This window comes from Mus caroli, chromosome 11 (genome assembly GCF_900094665.2).
Source record: "Mus caroli chromosome 11, CAROLI_EIJ_v1.1, whole genome shotgun sequence".
Lineage (NCBI taxonomy): Eukaryota > Metazoa > Chordata > Mammalia > Rodentia > Muridae > Mus > Mus caroli.
The window spans coordinates 73,314,958-73,333,212 of record NC_034580.1 but is presented as its reverse complement, the minus strand read 5'-3'; the positions used below and the strand labels follow the sequence as shown (position 1 = coordinate 73,333,212).

Below are 18,255 nucleotides of genomic sequence, written 5' to 3'. Positions count from 1 at the left end.
AAAAAAAAAAAAAAAAAGAAAGAAAGAAAGAAAGAAAGAAAGAAAGAAAGAAAGAAAGAAAGAAAGAAAGATTCTCGCTGTGGCACTGGCCAATTTCCTGGGATCCCACCAGAGCCTTCCCAGAGTCCCTGACTGTTGAATTAACTTCCATTCTCTCAATTTTTAATGAAGTTGAAAGTCTTTCATTTGTGCTCTGGTCATTGGTATTTTGTTTGTAAATTCATGTTTATTGTCTATTTTTTTTCCTGAGCTCTTTATATATTATGGATTCTAATCCTTCACCATACATGTTGCAACAGTTCCTTCTAGCTGCAACTTTTATATTTTAACTTGTTTATATTATATTTTGTTCTAAATAAATTTTGAATTTTTACTGAGTAAAATCTGTCAATATATTCCTGTATGCCTTCCTGATTTGATGTCATGCTTCAAGGTATCTTCCCTACTTCACACTTTTATAAAATATTTTCTGTATTTTGTATTGATTTGTGTGGTTTTCCACTTTTCTGTCTATTATGGGTTTGGGAGGTATGCAATTAATTTGTTTGTTAGTTTTCTTTGAATCTCACTCTGTAGCCCAGGCTGACCTGGAACTCACTATGTAATTCAGTCCGGCCTTGAACTCATGGCAATGCTCCTGCCTCAGCCTCCTGAGTGCTAGGATTCCAGGTGTGTGCCACACACCTGCCTTCCATCAGTTTTTGTTTTGTTTCTGTGTTCTTGAGACAGCAGCTCATGCATTTGTGAGCTCTTGGCATTCCTGCCTCCACATCCTGTCACTGTTAACAGAGAGCGTGAAGTAGAATTTCACTTTCTTCTTTATTCCACATCTATTATCTCAAATCCACTTGTTATTCTTTTTGTGTTTGCCCCGCTTCTTTGTGAACTTACTGTCAGTGTTCAACCCTCAAAAATATTCGACTTTATCGTGGACTCTTTTCCATTAATGAATTCACTTATTTATTTTGATGTCAAAATCACTTTTAGTTTTTTTTTTATTGGGGATAGGTTTTTTTTTATAATTTTTATTTATTTTATTTATGTATTTACTACTCGGGCGGGGAGATGTGTGCCGTGACACACATGTGGAACTCAGAAGACAACTATATGGGATCAGTTTTATCTATCTAACTATATGTGGGTTCTGGAGATCGAACTCAGAAAGCAAGCACATTTATCCCATAAGCCGTCTCATCAGGCCAGGAGTGTTTTTATTTACTTTTGAGACAAAGTCTTGCCTCAAACTGAAGCTGCCCCTGAGTGCCTGGCTCCAAAGCTCACCTGGTCTCGCCTGTGAGGCCTCTCTGTGAGTTCTGAAGATTGTCCAGGCAAGTTTTAAATGCGCTAAGCCATTAGCATAGATCCCCTCTTCCCTGGACTCCAGGCTCAACCTGTAAAGTTCTAAGGGCCAAGGACGTTAGGTTTGGAATTTGATGGACATTCTGTTTGGAGATTATTTGAACAAGAACCTACTTCCATGCAACATCTTGTTTTTAGTTTTCTCGTTCTCTTTGTATTATCCATAGGCCTTTTTTTTTTTTTTTTTTTTTTTTTTTTTTGGTTTTTCGAGACAGGGTTTCTCTGTGTAGCCCTGGCTGTCCTGGAACTCACTTTGTAGACCANCCTGGAACTCACTTTGTAGACCAGGCTGGCCTCGAACTCAGAAATCCGCCTGCCTCTGCCTCCCGAGTGCTGGGATTAAAGGCGTGTGCCACCACACCCGGCTAGGCCTTATTTTTATGTTGGTCAGTAAAAGCCTACTGTTTTTCTGATGTGGATTCTTAGTAAACTCACTGGTGTACTGCAATGTCGTTACTGTGGAGATGTGGGTCTTCTGTGTCTGTTCTCAGTTCCTAATACGAGGTGTGGCTATGTCACCAGGACTGGTTTTGAATCCAATCCTCCAGTTCCCAGACTGGGGTTTCAGGTGTGTCACTCCACAGGACCAGTGTTTCTTAGTTTGTTTTCAATTACATGGAAATTATTTTGACTCTTACTGACCTAACTGCTATTCAGCTACCCAATGAAATTCACTCGTCACCTCTTCTAGTCTTTCCTTTGATTCTCTTTGATTTCTTTTTCTCTTTCCTTCTTTTGTTTTGTTTTGTTTTTGTGTGTTGTTGTTGTTTTGTTTGTTTTTATTTTTGTTTTTCAAGGCATGGTTTCTCTCTGTAGCCACGGCTGTCCTGGGACTCACTCTGTAGACCCGGCTGGCCTCAAATTCTCAGAGATCTCCCTGCCTCTGCCTCCTGAGTACTGGGGTTGAAGGCCACCACCACCTAACTCTCTTCAATTTCTTAAACATCTGCATCATTTGCAAAATGTATATCCTTCCTTCTTTTACTTATACCTGATAAATAATTTCTCTGTCACTGGTGAAATGAGCCAATTCAAGACAGATCAGATTATATTAAATGCAAGTTTATTGACACATTGCTTTTGGGTGAATTCACTAGCCCCAAGGACTGAGGGCAGGGAAGTCACCATGGGCAGGGGTGGGAGGGAGGAGAGAAAAAGAGAACGGGTGCACATGTAGAGAGAGAAGAAGAGAAGAGAGGGGGACAGAGCAGGGAAACCAAAATGTCTGGATTATGCAGGGAGGAGCCTCTTGGGGAGGGGCAGCCAGCTGCTGGGCTCGAGAGTTCAGGGTTGGAGTGGGTGTGCCAGGTAGGGACTGAGGGATGCTGGGAGAATCTGGTGGCCAGGCCTGCTTTGATATGTAAAATATGCACCTCAGTTTCTTGTCCCAGGTCCAAAACCAAACAATACCTTTCCCCTATATCCCTCCTTTCCTTATTTCCCCCCTGAGACTGGCTGTCCTCTCTCTGTACCATGCTGGCCTCACAGACATCCACCTGCCTCTGACTCCCAAGTGCTGAGATCAAAGGGCGTGCCACCATCACCTGGCTCCCCCCCCCCATTTAAAAAAAAAACTCATTATATTTAGTTATTTATTTGGGGGAGGGAAGGAGCCTCATGTCACGACATTCGTGTACATACATGTCACGACATCCGTGTACATACATGTAACGACATGTGTGTACAGGTCAGAAGACAACTGCAGGACTAGGTAGCTCCTTTCACAATGCAGGTTCCAGGGACTGAGTGCAAGTAATTTGCTCTTGGCTGCAGGGGCCTTTACTGGCTTTTTTGGGGGGTGGGAGGTGGGGTGGGGAGGGTTCCTGGTTCTCTGTGCCTAAAATATCCATACAGAAATACTTGTAAGTCTAGAAATGACAATCAGCCTTGGATACATTAGTCAGAGCAACAATTCCCAAACATACAAGGCAGTCTAGACTATGCTGTGTGTGAAAGCCCACTCAGTATTAGTTGTATGGTAATAGACTTCCCTGAAAACGTTTCCCCTACAGAAAGGCCACACTCATCAGTCCTAGAGAACGGTGAATTGACTCAGATTCTCTGGCCTGACCTCAGAAAACAAATCCTTTTGCCAAGCTGTGCACACATGCCTGCGTTGTCCCCAACCCCCACCCCACGGCTTCGTATAGGGAAGGGTGATAAATGTTTATTGACCATCAGTTCCCACCAAGGGTTGTGCTGGGAACTACAAACATGAGCGTTTTTAACCCTTCCAACAATGCTGTAGATGATTTCCTGAGCCGGAGACCAAGGCCAAGTATAGAGGATCACACAGCTAACCATTGTGTACAGATAGGTCCACTGAGCCCATGTGGTAGAGCCTGTGCTGTAACTCCACAGGTCAGGAAGCTGAGGCAGGAGGATTCTGTCTTTTTTTTTTTTAAGATTTATTTATTTATTTTATGAATATGAATACACCATTGTTCTCTTCAGACACACCAGAAGAGGGCATCAGATCTCATTACAGATGGTCGTGATCCACCATGTGGTTGCTGGGAATTGAACTCAGGACCTCTAGAAGAGCAGTCGGTGCTCTTAATCACTGAGCCATCTCTCAGGCCCGGATTCTGCCTTAAGACCAACACATCTCCAAATGTTGTTCCCCCGCCCCCTCTATGAGGGAAGGGGAGGTGTTCACTCTTGTTCATGGGTGTACTCACCTGTGCATTTGTATGTAAGGTCCAAAGGTCAATGCTATCGGTCTTCCTCATTCAGTCTTCACCTTACTTTTTGAGGAAGGGCACCTCACTGAACCTAGAACTTTCCATTTTGGCTAACCCATAGCCTGTGGATCCTCCATCTTCCCCAGGTAATGGGTGTGTCCTGCCAGGCCTGGCTCTTACATGGATGCTGGGGACCCAAGCTCAGGTCTTCCTGCCTCTACCTCACCCACTGAGCCATCTCCCTGGCCCAAGATGTCTTCAAGTGTTTCCAGCCCATTCCATGCTTGTTCTGTAAGACCTGACCCAGCCTCCAGCCATAACCCTACTGTGTCCTTAGAGGGACATGCTGTGTATGGATGGGGAAAGGAGGTCTGCTGCACCCTGGGCTGGAGGCTGTGTCCTGCACCCCACTAGACAGGAGTTTTATCATACCAGTCCTTAGCTCCAGGAAGAGGTACAGATAGGCAGAGAGGAGGAGAGGGAGGAGGAAGAGAAGGAAGAGGAGGAGGAGGAGGAAGAAGAGGAGGAGAGTGGGGGAGGGAAGGAGGGAGGGAGAGGATGGGGACATGAAACAGCAATGGGACCAAAAGTCTGTGGAGGAGCAAGGACAGGCCCCAGGCCTATTCAGGTAAGACTCACGGTAGCCACTTCCTAGACCTGCTGCGCACTGCACCCCAACTGTGGACCCTGAGGGGCTGGGGACCAACAGCCACTCAGATATTTCCATTCTGGAGATCATGAAGAGTGACTGAGGGGATGATGCCATAGAACTAAGCATCCTCCATCTCCACCCACACCCATACACGGGGCAGGATGACCCAGAGCAGAGACACATGGCTAGAAACTCAATGACACCGTAGCATGGAGACACAAGCCTGAGTACAGGGACAAGAGCCACAGATGCACAGACATTAGAGAAGACATAGACGCAAACAGACAAACCCCTGCGAGGACCTGTGGAGAAGCAGGCATGCCCACAGACACGGGAGGGAAGTCACATGGATTCGGAGCTACACACTGCCACACATAAGGTCAGATAATATGACATGAGATGAGCCAACCCTGTGGACATCTCCCAGAAATCACTGGATCCTTGGGGAGGGGGGGTCTCAGCTGGTCCACACTATACCTGAGAGGGCTCAGTGCTGCAACCATGTGCTGCTTCCCAGAACCCCCTTACTAGCTCTGTGAACACACATGTGGCGGCTGGGCTCTCCTGACACACAGGTGCATGTCCCAACAGGCCTGGGCCCCACCCATGGGGGCTGACATCTCTGTTCTGGGGTGCAGGTGGGGGCCGCAGAGCCACCCCTTCCCCCGCAAGCCACAGGCCATGCCCACTGGCAGGGACTGGGGGCCCAGGCTGGCACAGGAGGGGAGGTCGGGGGGGGGCCGGGCGCGGCCAGGGCGGGCACAGGAGCCTGTACCTGTCAAACAAGAGCCAAGGAGCAAACTCGCTTCTTAGTCACCTTTCTCTTCTCCCCGTTTTTGGCAGCAACCCCTCGGGGCAAGGGGAAGCTGATATCATAATTATTGGCTCACCCAGCAGCTGCCTCCCCTCACCTGATGTCAGCCCAGACCCAGGACAATCAGGCTGACGGACTGACAGACGGTCGGAGCTCCTGGCCCCCCGGACCCAGGCCCCCACGCCGACCTGCTTCACTGAGCAGGTAAGAGGAGACCTGGCCCAAGTCAGCCGTGGAGGCCAACAGGGGAGGGGGCTTGGTTTTTTAATGGGCCCCAGGAGGCACTGGGTGCTTCTCAGAGTCTCATTGTCTCTCCAGGGAGACTCAGGATCAGGGTGAGTACCTGGAGGCTGAGGGGACCCCTCCTCCACACTCCTCTCTCTTTCCTGGCCCAGGCCTTCTGACTTTGATCCTTCTTGCTGTAATGTAGAACTATATTTTGCTGTACATGGTGGCTCTGTGTGGTAGGTCTGTGTGGTGGCACCCACCTTGCATTAGGAGGCAATTATGACTCCAGATGGACAGCTAGAGTTTAAAGATAGACAGACAGGCAAATTCCCTGCCAAGGACTGAGTGGCTGGCTGGGTGGAAAGTTGGGTACCCCCCCAGCTCTGGCAACTTGTCCCATCTCTCTGGAATACCCGGTCTGGGGTCTGCACGACCCAGATTCCATGGGGGAGGCTTGGCATGCAGAAAGGAGAATGGTGCACCTTGTGCAGAAGCAGACAGGCGGCAACAGGTGCTGCGGCTAGGAGCCGATGCCGAGCTGGAGGCACACCTCTCTGATCGCTTGAGATGTTTCTCTTCTTTAAGATCGCTACAGTAGAGAGGAGTGGCCAGCAGACCTGAGACAGGCAGAGAGTTCACAGACACCCCCCCCCCCAACTTAGAATTGGGAAATCTAGCTGCCAGAAACCTTTATCTACTGAGACTACTTACCCTTTGCCCCATACCTGACCAGGCAAAATCCTGGAATTTGCTATAGAGTCCCCCAACCCACTTTCAGCATCCAAAGCATGTTGGGTTAGAACTAGAGTTATAAGTGGGCGTGTTTGCCTCTTTGCTCTGTACCTACAAGTACAGGGGACATGTCTGGGTATATGCAGTGACAGGGTACAGCTGCTCAGCAAGAAAGGACCAGATGGAGAAGATGCCTCCCCTAGGGACACCATCTCATCCCCTGTGTCCCCTACCCCTGTGCCGGATAGCTCCCACAACAGAGACAGAGCGTAGTCCTCTCTGTGTTCTAAACCGTTCGGTAGGAGATTCAGTGAGAGATTCAGTGAGTTCCTTCATAGCTTTTTTTTGAAATCGTAACTTCTGTAGCGTCTACTTCTAGCTTCTCCACTTCTTTCTCTTTCTTCTACTGATGAAGCCCAGTTCCCCTGCATAGACGGATGAGCACAGGGTAGAAAGGGTGGCAGTGAACTCCAGCCCTATCCCCACTGGGCTTTGGCAAGAGCTTTCTTCCCATCCTGACCTACAGACCAGGACAAGATGCTGGTAGCAGAATGGCATCCCAGCTGACGAGGCAGGATGGCCCACGGTGCCTGGCTCTTCTCTCTTGTGGCTCTGTGAGGGGCTAAGACAGAGCCGAGCTGGGACCAGGGGAAGAACAGAGGGTCCAAGTGCTGCCCTGGGTTGAGGATCCTCTGGGGTGAGGATGCCGTGGGGGGTGGCACTTGCCCTCCCAGCTCTCCACCCGGCCCCGCCCGGGCAGCCTATGCCGAGCTCAGCTCCGGGCTGCAAGGCCTGCCGAGGCACGCTGCACCCCCAGGCCTCTCACCTCACTCCAGGCCAGGAACCTGTTCTCCCGGGAATGCTGGGGAGTTCTCAGAGGACTTTAGTTCCCAGGGGTTTAGGGAGCCCAGAAATCCTCTGGACCAGTGAGTGAGCCATGGAAAAGCAAGAAAATGGAAAGACTGCGGGGCAGAGGGGGGTCACAAGGGCCCATCGCCCTCTTCATCTGTGTCTATCCACACACAGATCCCACACTTCTAGCTGACAGCTTTTATTGCTCTTCGTGAGAATGGAGCCTTGGGACAGTTAAAGACAAAAGAAAAAGCCCCTCATGGCGCATGCTTTCTGCCACATGCCATCATTTGGCCCCCATGGAAAGTCCCTTCTGCCCTCTAAGAAAATGGCAGGGCATCATCCCAGTTGGACCCAACAACTCCCAGCCAGGGAGTCTTGACTAATAACCTTTCCTCGTCTAGCTTACGTTGAGCCTGGTCTTCACGGACCAGCAGAACCCGCACCACCACCACCCCCCACACACATACTACCTGCCCTGAGTCTGCACACATAGCTTGAGCCTGTTCCTCAGCACATAAAAGTCCTGAGGACTTCTCAGCCTGCTGCCCCATTATTCTCTCCAGCACCATATTCTGACAAGATTGGGGCCACCTCTCTGTCTATTTTTTGAGACATGATCTCCCTATGTAGCCCGAGCTACCCTGGAACCCTCAGCCTTCTGGGTGCTGAAATTAAAGGTGTGCAATACCCCCACTCACCTTATGGGCCACTTCTGGTTCCTCATACCATAGGGACAGAGGCCATCATCCCTGTTGCAGCCCGCCAGACTTCCACAGTGGGAGATGGTGACTTCGGGAATATAGTTCAGCATTTTAAATTTACTTCTTGCATGCAGCCCATGTAACCCCAGAAGGCAATTTCCTGGGGAGGGCAGGCCAGCACTGATCTGTGATGTATTGTCGGGCAACATACTCAGTGCAAGGGAAAGACTTGCTGTGCTCTGAGAGACTTCGTCCCCAAAGCACCCACCCAGTGACCCTCCAGTGAGATGCACTCCTATCCCTTCCAGCCTGCCTTGGTCCCTGCCTCCTTTTGCATCCCCAGCCCCAAACCCATTTCCCTTTACCAGCCCTCTGTATGTATCTCAGATTTGACCTGAGCTGGAGCTTCTGTTGTGTGGGTCTCCTGTGTCCTGAGATTACAGGTGCAGCTGTGACACCAGGTCCTCCCTTATCTCACTCGCAGCCCCAGCTCAGGCCTGCTTTCCACCTTTTCTCCCTATCCTCAACTTTACCAAAGTCTGTACAATCCCATCTCATACACACACACACACACACACACACACACACACACACACTTCCTATCCTTATTTCTTACTTGGCTTCCCCACTCCTCCCACCATCCCTCCCAGCCCTATGAGCCCATCAGCACCTCCACAGGATGGATGGGCACCCCTGTGCACAGTCAGAGAATCCAGAACCTCCCGCAGTGTTCCCTAATTTAGTCTCTGAACTGAGAGGCCCAGAGCCATGTCCCAAGGACAGGTGGGTTGTATGGGATCATCCCTAGAGAAGCTCTCAGCTTCCTGATACCAATTGGGCCCTAAAAAGCTGGCTGTTAGCAGACAGTACAATGGAGTCCGGCTGGAGCATAGTTTGGTGGGAAATCCTGTGCTTTATACGTCTGAGGTCCTGGATGCCAGCCTCAGCCCCCAAATAAAAATGAAACCATCTAGGTGAGTTCAGATACAAGTCGAGTAACTGATACTACAGCAGTTTGGCAAGCAAGGGGGGGGGGGAGGGCTGGAGGGATGACTGACAGATCCCGTCAGACATGGCTAGGCCAAGGCAGGAAGATGGACAGCAGCTGAAGCAAAGCCCGCTGGGTTCTTTAGGAATGACTGCCACTGTCATGAGTATCCCCCAGTCTCTACCCCGCCTGTGGCTCTTGCTTAGTCAGCTCAGATTAATGGGACTGGGGAAAGAATTAGCTGAATCGTGCTCTCTCTCAGGGAACTAGAGCCTGCAGTGAGTCACAGGGAAGGGAACCTGAGCTCTCAGGGAGATTCTGGAGGCTCCCTGGGTGTGTGGGGGAGGGGAGGGGGCTATTCCCCAAGACTTCTCTGAGATGCTACCTAGAGCCTGCTTGCTGGGAGGCACAGCTCTGGCTCTCTACCCCAAATTTGCAGAATGATAATGTGATTAACCAGCTACCAACATGCCCCCCCAAAACCCTCCAAGGACCCTCGGCACTCTTGCATCCTGAAACCACTATTTGTGACAAACTGCAGCCAGTCTAGCACCAACACATAGTCAGCTTACTTGGCACCATCACACAGTCAGTATACACACAGACAGCAGAACAGGGCGTGGCCCTGGAACCGGATTGCCTGCAGACAGATGGAAGTCCCACCTACACTTGTAAATTCCACAATCACGTCCCAGGCTGTAGCAGCCTATCAGGTTCAGCACCATAGGATGTGAACAAGGACGAACACACACACACACACACACACACACACACACACACACACCACTGTGAGGTGAAGACCAGTTATCACACTTGTCAACTCTTGCTCTGCACAGAGCCAGAAGAACTACATCAATGTTCAGTCAATGGTAGTCTGTATCCTGACCCTCTGTAGAAGGGGTCCTAGAGTCTACCCTGGGCACCTACAGATCAAGTAACTTAGAGAGGTGTCTCTTGTAATCCCAGCAGTGAGCAGACTGAGGCAGGAGGATTGCTGAGTCTGAAGCCACCGTGGGTAGTTCAAGCTACATAGCGAGTTTGAAGTCAACCTGGAATCCATGATGAGACTCTGTGTAAAAGAAAATAAGAAAAACAAACAAACAAATAAAAAGAACAGTCAGGTAGTGGTGGTGCGCGCCTTTAGTCCCAGAACTCAGGAAGCAGAGGCAGGTGGATCTCTGTGAGTTCAAGGCCAGGCTAAGCTATAGATAGAGTGAGTTCCAGGACAAACAAGAATACACAGAGAAACCCTGTCTCAAAAAAACAAAAACAAAAACAAACAAACAAAAAACCCCACCAATAATAAAAAAGAAAAAGATAGAGAAGAGAAAGGAAAGAGAATCTGAATGTTGATGGGTCTTTCCATGCCTATATGCAACACACTTAGAATGGGAGGGGTTGGGAGAGGAAATTTAGGGTGACAGAAAAGCTAGAAGGATGTAGAGTCAAGGAAGGAAGCTGGAACCAAGTAGCAGAGCAACTCAGGAAGTCCCTCCAAATCTCTCACTTCTCCAAAGGCATGCTGGGATCTCAGAGCCAGCTCACCATGACCAGCGTCCGGGAGAAGGAGCGGTGTGTACAGCACACCTGCCTAGGAAATCATCCCTAGCCTGGCATGGCAGCGTAGGTCTCTAATCCCAGCTACTCAGGAGGCTGAGGCAGGCAGATAAGATGTTCAAGGCCTGCCTGAATGTTCAAAGCCAGCTGAAGCAATTTAGTGATGCGACCTTGTTTCAATATTTTTTTAAAAGCTCATTGGGTCTAAAGCTCATTGGTAAAGCACTTGCCAGGCACAGGCAAGACCCATGTTCAGTCCTAGCCCCACAAAAACAAACAAAGCCATCTGTCTCCTTGGTTGGCTTCAGTTCTCCTCTCTGTCACACAGACAGGCTTTGGATGGGAGCATCTCCCGATGTGCTTCCTCCTCCTTGGTCCATGCTTGGAGCCAATGGCTGCCCTGCCGGCCCTTTGCTTGGACGTAGGGCAGGAAGTGCGCCAGCTTGCATCCATCTTGTGCTGAATCAGGGTTATTAGCAGTGGTGGCAGAATTAATACCCCTAATAATAGATTGGTGGTAATGAGCAGTGCTGGTAATAATATGTACAGAGAGAAGCCTCTGACCAAGGGACAGTGGCATCCGCAGCCACCTGAGGCCCCTATCAAGGTGAGCAGGCAAAGGGCGACTGATACACCCACACTTCTATAGGGAACATAGGAGGTTCTCATGCAGTGCCATGGCTCCCTAGGGTCCTGGGGGAGGAGGCAGAATGTTGGCTCCCTCCTTAGAATGGTTCTCACCTGCTCCTAGGGACAGGACAGCAGGGGATGAGTGCAAGGGCAGAATGAAGTCACTATTTCACAGAGGAGGAAGAAAGCTTCATCCTAGTCACTAGCCCATGCTGATGACAGAGCCAGGACACGGTCCTCCCATAGTGCCCAAGAGGGAAAGAGAGATTCTGTAGGAAGCAGGAGACTCCGAGCTTGATGAAGCCTTCAGGAGAGAACCCAGGTTAGGGGAGGAGATGACAGAAGTTCCCATCATGCCTGATGGATTTACAGAGCAAATCCTCAGCTGCCAGCTACTGGCATAGCCAATTGGCCCGGCACCTGATTTTAGGGGTTGTGAGAGGAGGATCAGTTCCAAATGATGTCATTGTGGGGTGGGGTTTCTTGGCCTCTAATGGGCTCTCAGAAGCCAGCGGCTTCTTCTGCCCCTCAGCCTGTCCTCCTTCGCATCTCTTCAGCAGATGTGGCTCGCCTCAGGAAGGATGAAGGTGATAAACCCTCCTGGCCCTTCAGTCCTTCCCTCACCTACTTCTCCTGTCTCTGATCATGGCTAAGCAGTCTGAGGGTTTGAGGGAAAATTCCACTCTGGAGACCAGTGTCTAAGGCCCCAGATCCCTGTTCTCTGTACCGTGCATCCAGAGGGTTACACATTGCCCCCACCCCCCAGCTCTTCACTGATATCCTAATGTTTCCTTTTAGATTATGATGGTTGTCACTGTTGTTTTTCTGAGACAGGGTTTCTCTGTGTAGCCCTGGCTGTACTGGAACTCACTCTGTAGACCAGGCTGGCCTCAAACTCAGGGATCCTCCTGAGTACTGGGATTAAAGGCCACCAACCACTGCCTGTCCTTTTTCCTGTTTTCCTTGAGTGTGTGTGTGTGTGTGTGTGTGTGTGTGTGTGTGTGTGTGTGTGAGAGAGAGAGAGAGAGAGAGAGAGAGAGAGAGAGAGAGAGAGAGAGAGAGAGAGAGAGAGAGAGAGAGAGAGAGAGAGAGAGAGAGAGATGGGGTCTCACAAATGCAGCCCAGGCTGACCTTACATTTGTGATTCTCCTCTCTCCACCTCCTGAGTACTAAGATTACACACTGTCAACCCAACTAGGAAATAGTTCTGTCTCCAAATTCTTTGTCAGTCTGTCCCCACTGCTCAGGGCTTCAAAATTCCCCTGGAAAGGTGGAGCTGGGGGCTTTTCCCTCTCTGGCTATCCAAAGGTGTCATGTTCGTGAATATGAGAATGCCTACTAACCTTAAAGGGGAAGCCACCTTGCTCCTAGACACAAGATCTCAGGGTAGCAGGGGGACCAGCAGAGGCAGGTAGGCAGAAGGGAGGAAAAGGCAGGTCATAAATGGCTCCCAAGAAGAAATTCAAACGTTACTGTGGGTGAGGGCAGTGGAGTAGACATGAGAGGTCTCTAGAAAGAGGTCTCTAAGGAGGGAGAGTCCAGAAGGACCAATCTCTTAAATTAGGTGGCCATGGTAAGGAAGAGGGAGGGGAAGACCTAAAACAATCCTAGGAGTAGATGGTAGCTTTGAGGACCAGCATTTCTTGTTTCTTTAAAATCTCTTTCTGACCATTTACAAGACAGGCACCCATAGGTATGTCAAAGACATCCGTCCATCCACCTGTCTATCCATGGCCCATCTATCTGTTCAAAGTCACCCATCTATCTCTTCATCCATCCATCTTCCATCCAACCATCTATCCATCTACCTGTCTAGAGAGGTCAGGGCTACTGGGAAGGGCCTGTGGTCCTGTGGCATTTATGGGGCATGTGACTTACCTGCTTGGCCTGGGGAGGCAGTCCCACCCCTGCCCTGGGGCAGGGGGCCGGTCCTGGCATGTGGGCGTATTTATACCTGGATGGAGGCTCCCCTGAAGCTGAAAGCTGCATGACTCCCCAAAGCCGGGATGGTGTCCACGACCCAGAGCCCACTGTAAGTGTTTAGACATGGCTGCGTTGGGGGTCAGGACGGGGTGGAAGAAGAGGGGGAGGGGCTGGGGTGTGCTGCCCAGAGGTGGTAAAGACTATGGAAAGAGAGGCATGCTAGGCAGATGTTTGTGAGAAAAGAGGAGGCTGCCAGCATCAGACATTCTCAGCAAAGCTGGGACCTTCCTTGGAGACAGAATGAGCCTATTTCCCTTAGCTAGTGGGGAGTGGTCATTGGCACATGAGGCAAGTGGACGAGATTATAAGAATTAAGAACAAATATCTAGGAAAATTTCCAGGTCACCCCGGGCAGAGAAGGTAGCTCAAGTGGTTTTTTTTTTTTTTTTTTTTTTTTTTTTTTTTTCTGGAAGGATGCTTTCTGAGCAGACTGCTTGAAGAGGCTGGGGGAATGACAGGTATCTTTATAAAAGATCCGACGGAGATTGGAACGACCTGACTGCAGGTGTGAATGGCTCACAGGACGTTGTAAGAGGGATATGACTGCTTTTCTTACGTGTGTGTGTGTGTGTGTGTGTGTGTGTGTGTGTACACATGTGCATGCATGCCACAGCAAGAGTGTGGAGGCCAGGGGAGAAAATGCTGTAGTTGGTCCTCTCTGGCCACCATGTGGGTCCTAGGAATCAAACTCAGGTTGTCAGGGTTGAAGATGGGTACCTTGTCCTGTTAAGCCATCACACCTGCCTCTGGCTACTTTTCATCCATCATTCTTTACAAACCCAGGCAGCATCCAGAGCCAGAGAGTCTAGAGGGCTGCCTTCAGGACCCCAGATTGGTAAGAAGAAACCTGTTAGAAACCCCATCTTCTTGACACCCCTAGACTCCCAGAATCCTGAGGGGTGTAAGCCTCAGGCATAGTCCCCAGGTCTTTCGCTGCCACCCCCAACAAGGGTAATTAGGGACCTGCTCCAGGGAACCCCTCCCAGCAGCCAGGCAGGTGGAGCCTCGGGTGGGGCTGCAGGCGAACACTGGGCACAGCCCCACCCCTCGTAAAACAAGCTGCCACAGCCGGCAACAGAAACCATTAAGGTGGAACTGAGCCGGCTCCGCCTGCTCATAAAGAACGGGCAGGAGGGCGCCGACAGGTGTGGGGCGGGGGGGGGGGGGGGGGGGGGGGGGGGGGAGTGTGTGTGTGTGTGTGTGTGTGTGTGTGTGTGTGTGTGTGTGTGTGTGTGTGCAGAACTGCTTCTGAGTGTCCTTGGCCAGGCAGAAGTGTGTGACTGGCCTCTGTGACTCAGCTGTCAGTAGGGGCTCCAAGGACAGACCCTCCCAGGGAAATTTCCACCTTGCTGAGGCGGGGCTGTGTGGTATAGTGGTTAAGGAGAGATTAGCTTTGAAGCCTGGGCCTGAATGAGGAGCACAGTTTACTAGCTGGGGGACTTGGGCGAGTCAGGTTAATCTCTCTGAGCCTCAGTTTCCTGATCCATAAAAAGGGGTGACAGTGCAGTGCCTCCCTCCTGGGACATAACCAGAATCCCTGGTGCAAGCCTGATGGGCCACTCTGTAGACTGCACACACGTCCATAGGACCAACATCAGCATCTTGAGATCAAATGATCCCTGGGTTTCGTTTTGCCTATAGAAGAACTGAAATGCAGACGAGGAAATAACTTATCCATGACCACAAATCCAGCAAATTAGGTGAATGTTGTGTTTGGCCAGGTGTCCCCCACCCCCACCCCAGGACCCACCCTTAAACAGCCCCTTCTGCCTGAGTGCTGAGAAGACAGTCTCTCAGAGGCAGAGGTAGCAATGGCTGAAGGCAGTGTAGGGCTGACTGTTGCAGGAAGGGTACAAGGTGAGGATGCCAGTGTCTGGGGACATGGGGCAGCCACCCAGCAATGCCTACCATGGATTCATCACCCCTCCAGTTCTCACTGTCTGGAGGGGCTTCCTCCCAACCTCCCTCCTCAGGCCAGTGGGCCCTTTCTCTCTCCCTTTGCTTCAGGGCCGATTGGGTCTGTTTCTTGGTCCCCAAACTTTCCTTCCCCTCTCCAAGAATCATGGAAGGAAAGTTCGCCCAGACCTTGAGAGGGTCTTCAACACGTCTTGCTAAAGTTGTCGCTCTGGATAAGAGTGTCTGGAGCTCTTGAGGTACAAGAGAGGGTTTTTCATTCTCTCTGTGTAGTCCTAGGCATGCTTCTTCTCTCTTGGCCTCCTCCCCCAACCCCCTGTGAGAAACGGAGTGAATACCATTGCTTCTCTACCTTCAGTGTGTTGGTAAATTGTCATCAAATATCAGCTATCAAAAGGGGGGAGGGGAAATTCTGATTTAGTTTTATGTTGGTTTGGTTTTTGTTTTTTTAGGGCAGGGTCTCACTATTCAGCCTTAGCTATCGTGGAACTCACTATGTAGACCAGGCTGGCCTTGAATTCATAGAGATCTACCTGCTTCTGCCTCCCCTGCACTGGGATTAAAGGTGTGTGCCAACACGTTAGGCAGCATTCTGGTTGATAATGTGTGATATTTTTGCATGGGCAGCTATGTAGCTATGGCCAATTTGCCTTTATTTTGCTGAATGTAGAACTGGAAGTGATGGATTCAGTTTGCTCCCTAAAGACCTGGCTCCAGTATGCTATGTTCACTGTCCACAGGGACAGAGGCGAGAAGAGATAGCGAAGATAAAAAACATGCAACTTGGGCTTCTGAGTGCTCCAATGATGCGGGTCTATGGTGATTATGATCTTACGGTAAAAGGGAACTTGACCCACATATTCCTCCATAGTCTCCTGTCCAGGAAGGAGACATACGGTGGGCAGGTGTGAGTTCTAAGTGGCGGAGGTGGCCTCAAGGTTTGACAACAAAAGGTTCCTTCTAAGTTCATAGGCCACTATCAGGACACTGGAGCCAGCATGGATGCTGCTTCCTGGGGGATCCAAAGCAGTAGGGACACCCTATCCATTCCATTTCAGGACATTGAAGTTTCTGCAGCCACTGGCTCTACTGCAGGGGAATGAACAAAATGGCCTCAGAGGCCCGAGTCAAGAGGAAGTTCAGTCTGTGTCCGTGGAGGAAGCTTATGTCAGGGAGATGGGTGGGGGTGGGGAGAAGACAGGAAAGGGCAAGAAAAGGTGGTTCCCTCCCCCACACCAGAGCCCATGCCTTAAATTAACTCTGCCCCACTGCTAATTATTAATAATAGCTATCATTTATTGAGTATGTACTGTGAGGTAAGCTATTTACAAGCAATATTTCATCCAATCCTCCAAAGAGGTATGTATTATCAGCTCCATTTTACAGAGGAGGAAACTGAGGCCCAGGGAAGGAAGTTAAGTAATGTGTCCAACCAAATTCTCACCCTGATCATGATTCAGACCCAAACCTGACTACCAAGTTGGCAGCTTTAAGAACTCTACACCTCTCTCTCTCCCCTCTCTGTGCTGAAAGGATCCTCCCCAAACACTAACTAGGGACCCTTTGTCCAGCCCCTGAAGCTAGTGACCCTTTAGGATAAAGTTGATTGAGGGCTCACATTTCCTAGACAGTGTGGCTTTAGAAAACTCAGTTCATTTCTTGAAGGGACTCACGGTCACTGAGCTAGACGTCAGTACTTACAGAACCCACCCAGAAGAAAACCTGGGGCCACTCTGGGACATCTGTATCCCCAATGCAAATCAAGGAGAGTCTATGAACCCTGCAAAGACAAGCTTAGGTCCTGGAAAAAAGGGTGGGGGTTTTCAGAGCCAGAGTCCTGGCTAGGAACAGAAGGCCTTTGATGTACAGGCGCTCTGCCTGGGGCTTATACAAATAGCTCCATCTAAGGATGAGGGATTGCAGAGTGAGGCAAAGGTGCTACTAAACAAGACAGAACTCTGAGAGGGGAAGGCCCAGCTAGAGCTCAGGTTCGAGTCAGTAAAGCAGGGCTGGTGTCAGAGTCTTCCGAGGTCATGATAAATGAAGACCAGGTAGGCAGGAAAGGCCAGCAAGGGCAGCTGCTACCTGGGGACAGCGTCATCTGCACCTCTCTCCTAGACTATGAGGCCTGAAGCAACAAGACTGTCATGGAAACTGTAGAGCCTGGGATTAGAGGCCTTTGGGGACAGCTACATTTAGCCAACTGAAGCCAGAGGTATGAGGTGTGTCCCCGGCCATTTTCTGGTTATCAGCACCATACCACTTAATCTTCAAGAGGTCCTAGTGAGATAGCTCTACACACCCCATTTCTCAGACGGAGAAAGTGAAATATAGACTTACATAGTGTGTTCAAAAATCACAGAGGCAGAACGTGACAAGGCTTGGAACCAAAGTCAGATTTGCCTCAAGCCCAACCATTACTGTTCTCCCTCCTGGGGCTGCAGAGCCTGAAATGGAGAGAAAAAGCCCCCGGCCTCACACCTGGAGGGAGATGGGATTGTATTTGGATGGCGTCAAGTTCACACGACACCACCTCCTCTGGGAAAGGCAGCTCTGAGCCAGGGTGAGGCATGGCAAGCAGGCCTGAGCTGTCCAGGGAACAGGGGCCAGGGCAGGCAGTCATGCAAAGCCAGAGATGGGGTGTCCTCACCCCTACCTGCTCCCTTGAAGTGTCCAGTTACAGCCAGCTCCACGCTTCCCGGTCACGCCACATTTAGCATTGCTGAGAGTGAGCCTGCGCAGGGATATAGAGAAGGGGTGGTAGGGACTCTTTGAGGGGTGGGAGAGAACCCCCCCCACCTTCAAACCCTTCTACACTTACTTCAGCCACCAGCCGCCTCCCAGCCTAATCCTTTGTGGGACTCTGGACAGGTTCCCTTCCCTCTTCGACACCATTGGCCTCTCTGAAGATGGCTAATTCATCAAAGATGTGTCAACTGCTGACTAGGCCAAACTTAGAAAGATGAGGCCTGCCCTCTCTCCCAGATTTCCCAGAACTGCACCACTGCCCTGCTGTGACTTGAGGGGTCTTGGGTAGATGGCATAAGTGTAAAGCTCTGGTTTTTATTTCTGTTTGGCTCCCAGAACATTCCACTCAGCTCCGACTCCCATCAAATACAGTAGTGGGGAAAGAAGGTAGCCAAAGCTTAGTTCAGGTT

At 50.2% G+C, this 18,255-nt stretch overlaps 1 protein-coding gene across 3 annotated transcripts in view; it reads left to right on the top strand.

Annotated features, from left to right (window-relative positions):
• The first annotated feature begins 5,529 nt into the window (after window positions 1-5,529).
• Foxn1 (forkhead box N1) overlaps window positions 5,530-18,255 on the top strand; it is a 29,018-nt gene continuing 16,292 nt past the window's right edge. For 2 of the 3 annotated variants that reach the window (XM_021177921.1, XM_021177920.1), the window contains exon 1: window positions 5,600-5,713. The gene's annotated coding sequence lies outside the window, so the exon portion shown is untranslated. Of the gene's footprint in view, window positions 5,714-18,255 lie in introns of all 3 variants that reach the window. The other variant, XM_021177923.1, reaches the window with a different exon arrangement.